This window comes from Rhinolophus hipposideros (assembly GCF_964194185.1).
Source record: "Rhinolophus hipposideros genome assembly, chromosome: 6".
NCBI classification, from domain to species: domain Eukaryota; kingdom Metazoa; phylum Chordata; class Mammalia; order Chiroptera; family Rhinolophidae; genus Rhinolophus; species Rhinolophus hipposideros.
The window spans coordinates 68,885,296-68,900,546 of record NC_138052.1 but is presented as its reverse complement, the minus strand read 5'-3'; positions in this window follow the sequence as shown (position 1 = coordinate 68,900,546).

Below are 15,251 nucleotides of genomic sequence, written 5' to 3'. Positions count from 1 at the left end.
TAGAATTTAGAAGTTTTATAATGTTTTAAAGGAAAATAATTTTATATACCTCATTCATCTATATTTTATCAAAGCGTACAGCATATTTAGAACAAAACTCAAACCAAGGTTTCAGAAAGTATACTTACTTACGGTAATTATTTACAGTATACATTCAATTATTGATCAAGTGAATAAAACTTGAGTTTACAAGTTTACTTCTGAAATTCCAGCTGACTCTGAATTTAGTTTATGAATTATTTCCCAAACACCACTCTTTCACTCCTCAACATGCAAATTATAAAATGTTTGGTATCAGATTTTTAATAAAAATCTAAAATATTTATAACAGTTCCTAATGATTAATGAAGATCTCTTCTAAAACCCATGTGTTAATTATTCACACCATCCTTGATTTTACTAATCTGTACCAGACTCTAGTCTATTTTCCATTTTTATAAAAATTAATTAATTTCAAATATTAAATATTAAATATATGATGAAAATAATAAATTTAGGATGGCTGTTTTCTGTTGACAGCATTATGAATTTAAAATCTTAAGAAAAAGGTGTAGTTCTGAACACTTTGGGAAATAAATCTAATAAGACAATGTTTATGTTTGAATTAGAATTATAAAATTGGACTATTGTAAGATAAAAATTAAAATTTCACAGGAACATAATCTATATTACTTAAAGCCTTATGCCAAGAAAACAACTGTACTATTTACAATTCCATATGGAATCAGATGAGGAAGCTAGCTAAGAAAACAGCTTAGTAATCATTATTAATGATGGTACATTAGGAAGAATCTTATAGTGCTCACATGGAATTCTGAATTTTAAGCAAACAAAAGGAAAATGAATAGTATCTATATGCCACATGACTAATGCATGTCTATTCAGTATGAATTTTCAAAAACAACTTTTTCTGTACTGTAGCATAGAGGGCAAGTAAATATATTGGCAAATAACACAACTTACATATTTTGAGGGTTCCAAAATTTGACTTTTGATAATAAGCACAATACTAGTAGCAAGAAAGATGTTAATAGCAATGCTTAAGAAAAGTGCCTCTTTTATTTATCTGAATCAGCCTGGCTTATTACATAATTTCCAATTTTTTCCAATTTCTTACTCCCAGAAAAAGGAATGGGGAAAATAAGAACTAACATCTGTTACTTCTTATGCTACCTCATTTAATCATTTAATATTCACAACCAGACAGACAGTAGAAACAACACCCCCTGCCCCCCGTCCATAGATGAGATGAGTTGTCCATAGTCACACCGCAGGAAAAAAATTCAAACTGAGGTTCATTCTCTACTGCATGTAGAGCCCTCCTTCACAAGATATTTAAGAGTTAAGAAATTACATTGCATTTTGAGTTATTGTTCTGTAGTCAGTGTCAATAATCTTGGGGTGATAATACCCTCATCTAGTTTGCTTTAACCTGTCAAGAAATTAAAGCATGCCTTAAAATGATCTATTATGTCTGTAATACTATTTTCTGTTTCAGAGAAGATTAATACAAAATTTTTAAATATTCTTTTTTACTAATGAGGGTTAGATTTGGGTACATTCACAGAAAATTCTAAAATGAGTGATGCTCACATAAGATTGAAGTTTCTTTATCTCTTATGTAAGGAAACCCAGAGATTAGCAGGCTAAGACTGGTAAGGAAGCTCCATCAGAGACCCAGGCTCCTATCTTTCTGTCCCATCATTTTAGTATATGGATTATATGATCAAGATCATCTCATGGTCCAAGGTGGCTGCCAAAGCTCCAGCCATTACACTGGTGATACAAGCCAGAAAAAAAGAGAAGGACAGAAGGCCAAAAACTGGGCCGTCTCAGCTGAGATAGGGTCCCTTTCATCAGCCTTTCCAGAAATCCCATAAAGTACCTCCACTTGTAACTTATTAGTCAGAGCCTTGTCACATAGACACACCTAAGGGCAGGTGGATAGGAAATAGACTTTCATTTCAGATGGCCATGGGTCCAGCTAAAAGTCAGGGTCTGCTGCTAAGAAGCAAAGAAAGAATGGATATCAGGGCTAGCATATATCCCCATCTCTACTACGTCTTTATGTACAAAGGTATTATAATAGAAATTAACACATATGCAATGTTAAATTAAGCATTTATATATATATAGGATTAGTTCTATACTTAGGCTGGCTTTCAAGATCCCTCACATCTTGATATTTTATAACTGTACCTACATGTTATAACATGTCCCATAAACCTTTAGTTCCCTTTACACCCAATCATCTCCTCAAGAAAACGTGTGGGCCTCTCTCCTTGTACCGACCCAGCAGTGATTATATCTTTTTATTTTGTGCATCCCAATGCCTAGCATAGTGGCTCACATGTACCAGTCACACATTGTTTCATGAACAATTGCACCTACTATGGGCAAGGTTATGTATTAGATGCAGGAAAAACAGATACAAAGACAACTCAGAAACATTCTTTTCCTCAAGAATCTAATACATCTCAAACAGACACATAAAATAGAGATAGTAACTCTGTCCTGTTAGAATGTACTTTGGATTAATTCTTCTAACAACTCTTCATTAAGCATTTTCTTAGAGCAAAAAACAAGGTTGACTGCTATAGAGACTAAAGAGAAAGTGAAATACTGACCTAGCCTTCCAGGGAGTTTATGATGAGGAAGGAAGAATGATATGCCCAGACATAAATTATGGATATAAAATGAAAATAATAAGACAGGATGTGCAAAAGACTCTAGAACCCAAGAGTACAAATAGCAAAACACACACAAACGCACACACAAGCACCAGGAAAGAGTGAGCTGTTCTAAATTGTTGAGTAAAAGAAAAATTCAAGCTTATTTGGCCTTTTCTTTTATGATTCATAAGCCCATATATGGAAGGTCTGAATAAGAAGAAGCAACCAAGTTAGCCTTAATTGTGTTTTTATTAACTTGTCCAGTTCGATGACTAATCCATCTCTAAATTGGATGTTTTTATAGGTACACATTTAGGTTTTACCATGCCACATTAAAAAACAGCTCTTAAGTTGATTAAGGCTAAACTCATTTTCAAGATCCATTGCAAACAATTTTTCATACTTGACATGCACTTAGAAAGAGAACCTGTGAAAGGTACTATAATGTGAGCAAAGGTCAAAAGAAAGTTAGTTGAACACCAAATGTGAACCTGCCTTGCAACACTGCAGGTTTTAAAGCAAATGTCATACTAGAATTTTATAACTAACTGCAGGTCGAGGAAAAATGGTCTCATGATCTTTGGCTAATCATGCCCTCTTTTATGTATAATAGGCTCACATGTAAAATGAAGTATGGAAGGTTTGAGGCAATACTTTAAATAGCCACAAAAAAATAAAATAAAACTTGTTACGTTTTCAGGGTGTAGCTTTAAGAGTTTAAACAAAAGGAAATTGACTCATTTTTGCCTGAAGAATGAAACAGCTGAAGGAGAATACTTAACAATTTTTCAAATATGTTAAGACAAATTGATTGCTTATTCATGAGTCATGCATAGGCAAGAGCAAGGCATACATTCCTCCTGAACCACTGCCACTCACCCTGCAACCTGGCTCCCAGCCACACCTAGCAGAGGCAACCGTTCGCTCACAATTTCCTGCATGCCCTCATCATTGCAAAATCAAGGTTTTCTAAGTCCCCATACTATTTGAACTTCCTTCGCTACTCTCCTTGATTAAATTTCCTGTGCTGCAAGTGGGTCCCTTACACATTTCCTCAGGAAAATGCACTGGCCCACCCCTTTCATGGGTCCTATGTGTTTCTTCTCAGGATCTATCCATCCGTCTTCCCTTACCTGTTTTTATAGAATTTTTGTTTCATCTTTTTCCTATTGCTATAAATCCCTGTGACTGCTTTTATCCTTTCCCGGGGCTTCAATGTTTACATCTATGCTATGACTTTTAAATCAGCATGTATAGTCCCTTATGTCCTGAATTCCCCATCTGAATTTGCAGTTCTCTACAGAGCAATGTCCGTAATATTTCAGATTCAATGAGTCAGAAACTGAATTCATTTCCAAAGCTTCCCACTCTCCCATCCTCCTGTGTTTCCCTCATCAGCTATCCCCATTCTTCCTATTATCCATGCTAGAAACATCATAAAGACATTGCAACACTTGGAGGCTCAAACACCCTGTAAGTCTTCCTCTGTCACAACTCTAAAACCTAGGCCTCCTCGCTGTCCAATTTGAACTTTTATTTTGTTTTTTTCATCTCCAGTTTTTCATATGTCCTGTCTGCCCATTATACTCCCACTATGTGTATACCTGAAAAGGGTTTGTTAATTCGTTTCCCAGCTAGTAAATCTCTCAGACACCTATAAGTCTAAGCTTTTTAATGTGATTTTTCTCAATGTCCTGGTTTTGAAATCCTATACTTTTGCCATCTTATCTGTGGCAAGAAAACAGAACTTTAACTTCCATGTGACCGAAACGTTTTTCACCTTTTCTACCTTTGCTTAAACCATTGTCAGCTTGAAATGCCATTGCCTCACCTCTATCTCTTGAAATAATGTTTAGAATACAACTTTCATAAACAGTTTTACAGCCAAAATGTTTTATGACCCACTTTGGCAAGAAAGGACTTTTAGACAAAATTCACAATGAAATATCCAAAATAGAAAATCTAAACTAAGATAAATCTAACAAAAAATTATAAGTGATCAATGTTTTAAATGTAGTAAATCTGGCAATAAAAAACACAAAAATCATCACAAGTAATTTTTAACACAGTCTTAGCAGGACCTTTGAAATTATGAGATGAGCAAGGCAAGATATTAAATTGTTCCAGATGATTTTTCTGACACTCTGAACTATTTAGTAAATGCCTTTCCTATTGATTGACTATATTGCTATGGCCTTGGAAAATAATCATGAAAATTTAAACAAAATAATTTATTTTGTGTGTGCCACTGTAAAATGATTATCTCACAAGAAAATACATTCATGGAAACATCATCCTGTTGTTTATTTATCTGACATGTGCGGAGTAGCATTACTACTCTTTGAGACACAAAGCTCAACAGGTTTTCAGTTGAGATGGTGTAGATAGAAATGATTGGATAGTAAAAACTAGAATCTGATAAATGTCATAAAAAATGTGTCATGGACATTTAAAAGAGATGGAAAGATCCCTTTCTTAAGCTAAAGGAGTCAGATGAGCACCACGGAAGAGGGAACATTTGGAATGGATCCTGAAGAATGGATAGCATTTCAAACACATAGTAAGATGACAAAAAAATAAATAAAAAATAGCAAGGCTGAAAAATTCCCCAAATGAAGTGGAGAATGTTCAGACTGTTTGGACAATGATGAGCATTCCAGCTTAATGGATGAAAGAAGCGTGCAAGAGTAGTAGGTCCAATTTTTGATCAAGCTATCATGTGGACCTTGAATGTCAGGCTAACTATAGCTCAGACCACTTTATTCTTTATTCTGTCATCAAGGGAGTGCCATCGATGGAATCTGGGTCTAAAAGATTAATCTGGCAGTATTTTATAGGCTAGATTTTTAGAAAAGGAGGAAGTACTGGAAGGAAAGACTGGATGAAGGGTGGCCAAATAAAGTAAATGATGGATGTGTCCTATTAAATCTTTAGATTTTGGCAAATAGTTGGCTATGCTAATAGGGTAGAAAGTGTGAGACCAGAAAGACTGTGAAGTTTCTAGCCTTGGTAAAAAGGAGACTTGGTGTGCCATTAGCAGAAATCAGAAAAGGAGACAAAGGGTCAAGTTTAGGGGAAAATATAAGAGCGTTTCCTTGAAATGTTTTTTCTATGGTGGTGAAAAATAAATTACTTGACCTAAATGGTACTGTTAGTGGCCCCAGAGATCATGTTAAACCTGGTTTCTTCCTACCACTCCTTTAAATCAGATTAAGTATTTTTAAAGGAGAGAGCAAAACCACTTCATGGACATAGGAAATGGATTCTTTGGGTCCTAAAAAGAAATTTGACCCAACTCTACCCCATCCCCAGAGTTCCTGAGTTGGGACATGGGAGGGACAAGGTCTAACACCTGAGAGCTGACCTGGATCACCCAACGCTTGCTGTAGCTGAAAGTGAGATCTTTTAAAACATGTTTCTAATTATTGTGACTTTCCTACTGTTAAACTTCGCTCAATAATTCTGCGTTATCAATACAGCTTCATTTCTTAAACTAGTTTATACATTTCTGCTAAAAAAAGTTGTTTTTACAATTAAATTTTGTCAATTACCTAATTCTGTCAAAAGACAATAAATTCCTATTAATGGTGATGACAACAGGTATACCTTGAAGTGACAGAAATACTTAATTTGGAGTATTATTTGTTCTGCTAAGTATCTTATTTTAAATCTTCTGGATTCTTGAAAATCGAAGACATGCTGAAATTCCTGAAGGTTTTGAATAGTTCACAACTACGTAATATTAACATTTTATATAAACCAATAAACACAGTTTGGGATATGGTTCTAAAATCTTAACTTGGAAAGCACCAGCTTATTATGTAATTATTAGGTCAAAACTTTATTAGGTCATTAACTCTACAAGACTGATTGAAAGATTAACTCTTATCAGAGAAACAGAGTTATATACAGACTTCTGGACCAGCTTTCCTGTTTTAACTAGCCATTTTTAATTTAAGTATAGTTGGTATAGAGTCTTATATTGGTTATATTAGTTTCAGGTGTACCATACAATGATGATTCAACATTTTTATACCTTATAATGTGATCACTCTACTAATTTTACTAATCATTTGTCACTGTGCACATTTGTAATATTATTGACTATATTTCCCTCCCATTTCACCCATCTCCCCACCCCTTCCCTTCCAGTAAGCATCCCTTTGGTCTCTGTTTCTTTATTATTATTATTATTATTAAAATTTATTGGGGTGACAATGGTTAACAAAACCACATGGGCTTCAAGTGTACAATTCTGTAATACATCATTTATATATCACATTGTGCTCTCACCACCCAGAGTCAGTTCTCCTTCCATCACCATGTATTTGACCCCCTTTACCCTCCTCTACCATCCCGCATTCGCCCTTACACTCTGGTAACCACTAAACTGCTGTCTATGAGTCTGTTTTGTTTGGGTTCCTTTGTTTTCACAGATTCCACATATAAGCAAAAGCATGTTGTTTTTCTCTGCTTGGCTCATTTCACTTAGCATAATACCCTCTAGATCTACCCATGTTGTTGCAAATGGCAAGATTTAATTCTTTTTTATCGCTATGTAATATTCCAGTGTGTGTGTGTGTGTGTGTGTGTGTGTGTGTGTGTGTGTGTGTTCAGCTATCAGTGGACACCTACGTGGCTTCAATATCTTGGCTATTGCAAATAATGCTGCAATGAACATGGAGTGCGTATATCTTTTCGAATTAGTGTTTTTGTTTTCTTTGGATAAATACCTAGAAGTGGAATTGCTGCATTGTATGTTATTATCTATTTTTAATTTTGGAGGAATCTCCATATTGTTTTCCATAGAGACTGCACCGGTTTGCAATTCCAACAGTGGACAAGTTTGCCCTTTTCTATACTTTCTTGACAACACATGTTTTTAACTTTTTGATAATAGCCATTCTGACTGGTGTGAGGTGGTATCTTTTTGTAGCTTTGATTTGAATTTCCCTGATGATTATTGGTGTTGAGCATCTTCTAATATGTCTGTTGGCCATCTGTGTTTGTCTTCTTTGGAGAAATGTCTTTTCATGTCCTATGCTCATTTTTTTTTATCAGACTGTTTATTTAATTTATTTTTGTTACTAAGTTGTATGAGGTTCTTATATATTTTGGATATCAACCCCTTATCGGACATGTCATTTGTAAATATATTCTCTCATTCAGTATGTTGCATTTTTGTTTTGTTTACTGTGCAGAAGCTTTTTAACTTAATGTAGGCCCATTTTCAACTAGCATTTTAATTAATTTATTTGTGTATGTGTGCAGTAAAAAAATAGCTGAAGTACTAAAACCAGAGCAAAACTTGATTGACATGGTAAAGATATTGTATCTTTAGTTCTGTCATCATCCATAATAAACAAGAATTTTTTTATTAATTAAGAACTCAGGTGTATTGCAAAAGGAAAACCTACGCTTACATATTTGGTGACGTTTCATAACTGAACCCTCCAAAATTGCCTATATTTTTAACTTCATTCACTCACTTCCTCACTCATTAACTATTTGTTCAACATCTATTGCCAAAAAAAGCACTGAGAAGTAATACAGAAATAAAAGAAAATCATCAACTTAAAGATGCATATCACCTTACTTTCTAGTAGTCGGCAATACCAAATTATCAGCCCAACTAGAATAATTTTTTAAACTAATATCAAAGAAACCTTCAGGAAACTGAAGGTAGGCCTGTACCAAAAACAAGCAAATCTCCAGAGGGAATGGACACAAGAGCCCGAAATGTGATTAGAAAGACACTAAACACAAAATTGCAAAACTACCAAGCAATATCCTTGACCTTCAAGAAAGCAACAAACAATAAATAAATGCAAAGACAGATAAACAGAGGAAATAATATTTATATTTCTACTTTATAGTTTACAATATGTTTTCATATATATGGTTTCTTTTAATTTTATCTTCTTCAGGCATATTATGGCAATGGATGTCGGGGGAGGAGCTTTTACTTTATTTTTTTAAAGCAAATGACCATTTTTTTTCCTGTGGGATCTTCTCTCCATCTCTAAAAACATCAAAGATTCACCCAACTATGTTTAAGTTAAAATGACAAGGAATGTTTTCTTTGATTTATTAGTAAAAAAACTAAGTAGCAACATTAAGCTTAGGAAAAGATTAACAGTGCTGCACCTGTCATGTCAATTTAAGGAAAAGCTGTTAAAAATGTTCATTCTTTGTAATGGAACATTCAGTAGTCTTCGTCTAATGGATGGAGAGATGACGTGAAAAACCTTTACAACGAGGGCAGCGTAATCAAAACGTAGCTAAAAAATCTAGTCTAAAAACTGGCTTGTTTTAAAACTGGATAGATACTAAATGTATGATATTTACTTGTGTTTCCTTAATTTCACATAAATATTTTGTTCAAAAATCTGAAATCTATATTGTATCTGAAAGTGAATTTATTTTATAAAAATAATCACTCACCTAATTTTGTAACCTTACATGTTTTTTGTCTGAAGATAGCTGCCTACATGTAAACAGAGGCTACTTCTAAGTACCAAAACAGCAGTCAAATGTGAAAATACGGGATATTTTTTCTCTGGTAATTACGAGAATTATCATTCCTATCTTAAAAGTGAAAAAAATGAAAAATTGATTAATAAAATCTCTTTGTTGTTGTTGTAACATAGAAAATGACAGCATTAAGAGAACTCTAAAACTTGTTATTGTTTTTCATCAAAAGTCACAATACATCATCCAGAGACTAAATGTTCAATCTACCCACCCACTTAGATTTTAATTATTTTTTTTAATCTTGATGGTATGCTCAAGCAAATGAACTTCTTCATTCTGGATAAAGTAATATGAAAGTTTATCTACCTCAGTAACTAAATATCTGAACACTTATTTAGAGACCAGGGTCATGACCTTATGAAAACCTAGGTCAATATAATATTTCTTTTCTAAATTTTTTCTCTCTTCTGATTACAAAGTGGAACATATGAAATCTGAATCCATAAATGTTTCCATTACACCCACTTATGTTATGTAAATATTGATTAATCAAAGACAATTGTACATATTTGTTTATTTTTATGAGCCTCTGCTACTAGAGTCCCTGGATTTTACCAAATTGAGTTTATTTTCATAGATACAAACCAAAATTCTTTCATTTGGAAAGAAATGAAAATATGCTAACTCATAACAGCCACATAACCTACACTAAAGACATATTAAAAACATATCATAATATAAAAATATATATTATAATAAATAATAAAATATATATCAGTGGTCTTGATACTAAAAAGAGATATTCAGGAAATCAACATTAAAAAGGCAGGTTTAGAAAAGTAGAAGTTGAATACTATCTATTATAGACTGCTGTTTGGAACACCAGCAAAGAGAAGGATGTGTGTGTGTGTGTGTGTGTGTGTGTCTGTGTGTGTGTCTGTGTGTGTGTTTAATTAAGTTTCGAAAACTAATCTGATTATATTATAAAATGGAATCAAATGGGAAAATGGAAGTCATCTAGGGAATGTCTACCAGTGTATGGAACACATGTAGAACCAACGAATTAACATGTGCATGTAACAGAACTATGTGCAATTGACTAACGCGTGTTGAAGAGGGTTTTCCTTGTTTTCCAACCAAGTCTTGAAAGCAAAGATGCATAAACCTTAGGAGATGAGCAAGACAAACCATGTGGCATAGAAAATTGTTGTTAGAGCTTTTAATTATGTTTGATGTTTGTATAAAAATGAAAAAGCTTTATTAATATACACATTTCGGTCAATACTACTGCCCTGGTTTGGTCTCTGTCGGCGGGTGGTGTGTGCCATGCACTACTCCACTGGACAAACTGCAGTGAGCGACAGAGGCACCAACACCCATTTATTAGCTCTCAGCATACTCCAGTGGACTGCAGTGTGTGTGTGTTCAGGGAAGTGATTTACAGATTTTATTAACAAATTTTAACTAAACTAATTCTCACAAAAAAAAAAACAACTTAAAAGATTATTGCAAAGAAACTGTGGACCGAAGGAGATACCACAAAGTCAGCAGAAGCAAACAGCCAGAGAAAGACAGGGTTGCCATTTCTCTTCTCCCTACAATGAGCTTGCCAGCCGCACTTCGGGGTAAAGGCAAGGATAAGCAATATCTGAGATGATGTAGGGTCAACTGTTTGCAGAATTCAAAAAGGCTATTTGAAATATGGGTTTATATCTACTATTGCTCATGATAAACCTCCCTTTAAGGGTATAGTTTGCCTTGAGATGTTAGCTAAGGTGAGTAGTACAGTTACTTTATGATACAGTAATATATTTTTATTTTAAATTTAAATATTTTGTTATATTATAATATTTACTAGGCATATTATATATTATGTAAAAATATGATTTAAAGTAATATAATGACATATATAATAAATAAAAGCACATGCATTTATTGAGTACTCTTGCTCTAAATATTTTTCCTGAAATGGGTCCACGATCAGAAAATGTTTGGGATCCACTATAAGAGTAAACAAAACAGTTTATGTGTTCCCTATTGACACATGTAACTGAGGTCTCTATGAATCCAATCTCTCAAGAAAAGCAAACCGAAAGAAGCCAGAGAGAGGAACAATTAGTACAGCTGCACTGGTTGCTGCTACCTGAGCTTCATTAAACTTGTCTGTTGTTCTATTTGGGTCAGAGCATTTCTTTTTATGTCTAAGATGGTTACTCCCCAGTTGTGTGCTAAAGAAGGAAGGAAGAGAGGAAGGGCGGGAGAGAGAGAGAGCAGGAGGGAGGATGGGGCATAGGAAAGAAGGAGGGGTAGAGAAGGAAAGGGAAGGAAAGAGGAAAGATGGAATAACAGAATGAAAGACAAGATAGAAAGGCAGACAGACAGAAAGAAAGCACAGCAAGAACTGTTCCTCCAAGAAACAGACAGATGAATGTTTCTGCACCCACTATCTCTATATGAAACCCGGGTAATGTCTCCAGGGCTCTGGAAGCCTGGCACTCCTGCGACCTCTTCCTACTCCTCCATTCCACCCACCTGCTCACCTCTCTGCATCCATAGGAAAAATTTTATACACACTCATAAGAGCTTATTTTCGCTCATGCCACAGGAATGAGCTAACAGCCACAGTTTCCATTGCAAAGATAGGAAAAAAGTAGAAAACAGTAAATTATAATAAGGGTTAATTAAGTGTTTAAATGGTAGAAACCTTAATGTATAATCTTTTTCCAAAACATAGAGCAAACCTACTGCACAAACTCTGCAAAGAAGAATAACGTACTTATGCACCAGGATACTCTACGGGTAACAAGCATGATAAAAAGTAGGAGACAGAAGAGCTACACAGACAGTTATCTGCAGAGTCAAAATTTTATAGAAAAATTAGACTATTGATTTAGCATACAATGAGCAATAATATTACCAATATGGGCATCAAGCAGTAATTCAAAGAATTTTCAAGGTCTCACATCATTAAACACATTCTGTGGATTCTAGCTTTTTATTTTTATTTCTGTTCATTCTGCCTTCATAAGATTACACTTGATGACCAGTCATCCCCGATATTGTAATAATCCTTTATGTGGCCACCCTGCCATCAGTTTCCTCTTCTCAACCCATCTTAATAACTATTGCTATAACAACCTTCCTAAAGTGTTTTTATTTTGTAACTGTTCAAATTTCTTCAATTGCCTAATAAATTCTTCAGTCTGAATTCAACAACATGGTTCCAACCTACTTTCTAGAACTACTGTACATTATTTCCTTCATTTTGACCATTAGGCGCCCCAATTCCCTTGGCTTCACTCAACTGATCCTCCATTCACCAAACAGTCCCTGCTCTTCGCACCCAGTCCAAGCTCTCTGTTCCTTTACTCATTTCAGCCCTTGGTCTTTGTCAAGGTCCATGCTCATGGGCTCCACAAAGTGTGAGCTCCAAACAAGAACGTGGTTGTTAAATCATTGAATTTCTAGTTACCAGACTGCTACCAGGAATATCACAGGGCTCGGGAAATAGCTGAAGAAGGAAGTGAATGGACAGAGGGAGGGAAGGAGGGAGAGAGGGAGAGAAGGAGGGAGGCAGGATGTGCCTAGAGTTACAGGTGACATACCTTATTTTCCTTCCTGACATAAGCATACTGAAGGCAAGGTCAGAGTCTTATCCTCATTTGAGTCCCTGCAGATCATGCATAGTGACTTATGTATGAAAAAGAAACTCTAAAGTCTTATTTGAGTCAAATATTATAACATTTCAATGCTTTAGTAAAGAGAAAAAGGGAATGTGCTTCACAGAGCATTTTTCATTTAACGGCTTATCCTTCCAGATGATGTGCACACGAGCTCTGCGTCCGTAAGGCCCTGCTGGGAGGTGGGCTGCACAGTGATTCCGACGCGGTAATTTCATTAATGAGTTTATGGAGCCTCTGTTGTGTCCTTAGTCAGAAGTGACGCAAAGTCCAGCAATTATATCGCCCTGCAGTGCCTGCTCTCAGAGAACTGCATCTCGCTGGCCACTCTGTCATCTGTCTTAGACTTGTTTAAGCACAAGACCACCTGCCTATTACTCCTTTGTAATGAAATCTCTCCCCTTTGCAAAAATGAGGTGCTGAATCACCAATAATCCTGGTCTTATTAGAACCACTGGGTCTTCCTATGATAATTATACATCTGAAAAGCCTAAGTATCTTACCATATTTTATCATTTTAAATCCATTTAAAGTGGATTATTTAACCTTTGTTAAACGACTACTTAATCTGTATTTTGATACTTGGGAACACTAGTTATAACAGAAAATTACAATTTCAAGCCTTTCCACCTACTGCTTCTCTAAAGTATAATTACTGTTATTAGGGATTAACAACCAAGTAAATACATACCTTTTAATTAACAGAAGCTAAAAAAACAGTGAAATAGAAGAAACTACTGTTTAACAATAATATAATAAATACTGTATTTCATATCAATTTACCTTTGTTTATTTAAATTTAACAATGTGTTATATATTGGTTATATTTTATTATTTTTATCATACTTTAAAATAAAGTACAAACCCAAATGTAATTTGACCACAAGTGATTTCAGAGATTATGCCATTTATTTACATCTGTATTGTTACAGCATGGCTGTGTATAGGATATTACCATTACAAAGAAAGATACATTTCTTCTCCAAACTTTGACCACCTCACTGATGTGTGCTCTCATCAATAGAGTCTCTCATCAATAGTCTCACAAGGAAACAATAAACCAAAGTTCTTCAGCAGAAAGAAACAGGGCTGAGAGAGTGAGGTTTCTCTCTAAATGGACAATTCAGATAATTCTAGCAAAAGCAGATACGGAGAGTTATGTGGCTGTCAAAATAGCCCTTAATTGTTCACATTTGTGAGCAAAATACTGCTTTTCTCTGGCTGAGTGGACAGGCATCAAATTCACTTCCTAAAAACATTTTCCACTCTTTTGTAATTGGATATTATTTTGCATACAGCATGGATAAAAACAGTTACATTCACAAATTCTTTTAAAGTCTTATTTGTAAATAATCACAGTGCTAAGGTAATATATAAGCTGTCTTCAACATCTGTGGTTTCAGCATCCATCCTTCTTTGCAGGCAAGTTCTCTACCCCCAAGAAATAGCCTTCTGTTGCCATTCCATGTTAATTTTATGGAACATAAAAAATATATTTCATGTGTCTCATGAGAACGTCTAGGTAAACAATGAAAATCAAAACAAAACCTTGGTAAAAATCACCAAATAAAAACTTACAACAGCTTAAAAGTGGCATACTTATTTCACGTGCATTTTTTATTAGAATGTAATAAAGAGCTTTTAATAGGTGAATTTTATGACAACTACCTACTAATTAATGTCTGGCCTTTGGGGGCAAATATTATATATTACCTGAGCTCCTCAAATATAGAGTTGTGAGTTTGAGACTACATAAGGACTCACTAATTCCTGTGCATGTACAAATCAAAATCGTCCAAAACTAACATTATTCTATCTTTAAGCTTTAAATGTAAAAGGATTAAAAATCTTAAAAAGATTGAGTGGACATAAAGACTAAAAGTCCACGTGGTCGTAGTGATGGAAAGCATGGATTCTGAGGTCAGACTTTCTAAGCTGGAATGCTGGCTCTGGTTTTTCTCTTTGTTTTTTTGTGTTTGTTTTATTTTGTTTTTTGTTTTATTCTTTTTACCAAACTGGCTTCTCTGTGCCTCGGTTTTTCACTTGAAAATGAGCACAATAGCAGACGTGTTGGGCTATTATGAGGATTAACTGAATTAGCATTTGTAAAGCACTAAGAATAATACCTAGCGCACAATACATACTAGATAAACATTTATTAAAAAGTAACATTTTTGATATATGATTCCAACTCTATGATATTTTAGAAAAGGTGCAACTTTAGAAAAGGAGACAATAAAAGATCAGTAGTTGCAGGGTTAGAAGATAAATAGTGCACAGGATATTTTAAAGGCAGTGAAAATACTCTGTATGAATTTTTAATGATGACTATATGTCATTATACATTTGTCCAAACCCACAGAATGTACAACACCAAGAGTGAAGCCTTTGGTAAACTATAGAATTTGGATGATTATGATGTGTC